This window comes from Molothrus aeneus, unplaced genomic scaffold (genome assembly GCF_037042795.1).
Source record: "Molothrus aeneus isolate 106 unplaced genomic scaffold, BPBGC_Maene_1.0 scaffold_19a, whole genome shotgun sequence".
In the NCBI taxonomy this organism is placed as follows: domain Eukaryota; kingdom Metazoa; phylum Chordata; class Aves; order Passeriformes; family Icteridae; genus Molothrus; species Molothrus aeneus.
In genome coordinates this window covers 612,501-615,000 of record NW_027098863.1, presented here as the reverse complement: position 1 = coordinate 615,000, position 2,500 = coordinate 612,501, and the positions used below count along the sequence as shown (strand labels likewise).

General features: G+C 54.6%; 1 pseudogene; it reads right to left on the bottom strand.

Moving 5' to 3' along the window:
- The window catches only part of LOC136569756 (28S ribosomal RNA), a 9,073-nt pseudogene that overhangs the window by 3,953 nt on the left and 2,620 nt on the right, over window positions 1-2,500 (bottom strand).

The window sequence follows — 2,500 nt, the reverse complement described above, 5'->3', positions numbered from 1 at the left end:
GTCATCCAAGATAATTTTCGCTAGTTTCCCCCTGTCTAGATGAAATAAACGCTGAAAGCGAAGGAAATTACCTTTTTTGATCGCCCTCTCCTTCATCCACTTCTGAAACGGTTTTCTTGCTGGCTTTCCCCTAGTACCCTCCTTCCCGGAATTTTTCCCACGCATAGCAGTTCTTATCTGGCTTATCGATTCCAGGCATCCAAAGCAATCCTGCGCTGCCTGGTTGACTATTGTTCTCATTTCCCGGCCGTCCATTAATTGCTTGAATGCTCCGGGGAAGTTGTTAATTGCTCCAGCTGATAAGCCTTCTTTGATTGCCTTTTGATAATGAGCCTGCAGCAGCCCCTCCCTCCGCTGGCCGTTGGTCTTCTGGCGACCGTTATCCTTATCAGGGTGTCGTCTTATCCTCTCCATTGTTTTCTCTCCGGCAGCCGGCCTCCCTGGCAGGTGGCACTTCACAGGTCCATTGTCCTCGCTTCCCGCCTGGGATTGCTGACTCCTCCCAGGTTCCGTTCCCACGCTACCGGCCGCTCTCCTGGTGCGAAGACACACCCCGGGTTCTTTGTCAGTTCCATCTGTCGGTTTCTTGGGCAGCAATCTTCTTTTGTCACTAATCTGCTTTGCCGTTTTGGTCGTTATGTGTTCAGCGATAAGTTTATTGATGTTTTTGTGTCCCTCAAACTGCGCCTCCAGTTTTATCAGTAGTTCTTCCTCCTCATTTGTCCAGCACCTTTTGTGGGCTCCTCGGTTTGATGTTTCTTTCGGTTGGGAAGCAACGATCCTTTCTTGATTTCTTATCAACGGGTGTGCCAATCTTTTGTGTTGTCCCAGGCCAATTTTGGTTGTGAAATCTCTGCCGCATACCTCACAGATCCACTCTCCAGCTGGAACCCTTTCAATTTTTGCACCCTTACATTTTGGAAAATGACAAATAACACTATGATAGTTAACATTTTCCTTTCCACATTTGGCACACCGAAAGCGAACCCTCTTTTTCCCGTGAGACCCCTTAAGATGTTCAAGCAGGCTTACCACAGAGTTTACCCGGGTACCACAGCAAGGACAAGGTGGATTTTTGTCAGGAACAGTCACCTTCACGATGTTATCCGGTGACTGCCCTCCGTTTTCCCCAGGCACTGGGGGCAAAGCCTCTGGTGTGCCTTCTCCTACCTTCTCGCCGCTTCCCTCATCAAGCACGAGTGGTTCACTGTCTTGTGGGGTGCTCGAGTCTAAGTTCTCCCCCACACACGGTTGTGGTGCAAGTTCTTCATACACCTCGGGCAGCCTGTTCAACACCTCCCAATCCACAGAAAAATGAACACCCTCATGCACATGCAAGTCCGACCTATACAGTTCTAAAGAAAAATTCACCAGCAAATCCAATTCGTTTTCTGCCAAATTGATGGTTTTAGATGTTAAGTCAATTTGGGACACCAGGTCTACCCGGTCAGTTTTAGACAACAGGTCCACCCGGTCAGTTTTAGACAACAGGTCTACCCGCTGTTTTCCAGACAACAGGTCTACCCGCTGAGCTTTGGGCAACAGGTCCACCCGCTGCTTTTCAGACAACAGGTCTACCCGCTGAGTTTTAGACAACAGGTCTACCCGGTGTCCAGGAAATAAAGACACCAGGTCTACCCCCTGGGAGTTAGACTTGGTGCCGGGTAAACCCCTGGACAACAGGTCTACCCAGTCGGAGGGGGAAGTCTGAGTGCCCACCGATACCCTGGACAGGCGTACCGGCGGTCCCCAGACCCCCCCCCCAAAGGACAGAACCGGATTCCGAGCCATCAAATTGGGACCACGTTCGACGGTGAGAACGGAATGGGTGGTCGGTCCATTTCCGAACTCCATGCCCCTGTCTCAAACCGGGGGGCCAGGTTTCAGGCAAAAAGCCACGCGGGCTTTTACCGAGGAATTTGTTTCACCGAATTTAGTAGGAATCCGTTGGACTGGTGAGCCCCAACGGTTCATTACCTGGGGCAGACATCGATTTACTCACCCTACGCAGGGCTACCAGCGGGCCCACGAGGAGGTGCGATCTCTGCAACGAAGCCCAGGTCGCAACGATGCTCTCAAAAGCCGCCTTAAGAGAGTCATAGTTACTCCCGCTGTTTACCCGCGCTTCATTGAATTTCTTCACTTTGACATTCAGAGCACTGGGCAGAAATCACATCGCGTCAACACCCGCCTGGGGCCTTCGCGATGCTTTGTTTTAATTAAACAGTCGGATTCCCCTGGTCCGCACCAGTTCTAAGCCGGCTGCTAGGCGCCGGCCGAGGCGGGGCGCCGGCCCGGGGACCCCCCCCGGGGACCCTCCCGCCGGGCCGCGCGCCGCGGGGACCCCGCCGGCAGGAACTGGCAGGGCGGCGGCGCGCCACTGCGACGGCGGCGGCCGCCGCTGGGGCGCCGGCCGCGGCAAGGCGGAGGGCGGGCGGAGGGGGAGGCGGGCGGCGCCCGCCGCAGCTGGGGCGATCCACGGGAAGGGCCCGGCGCGCGT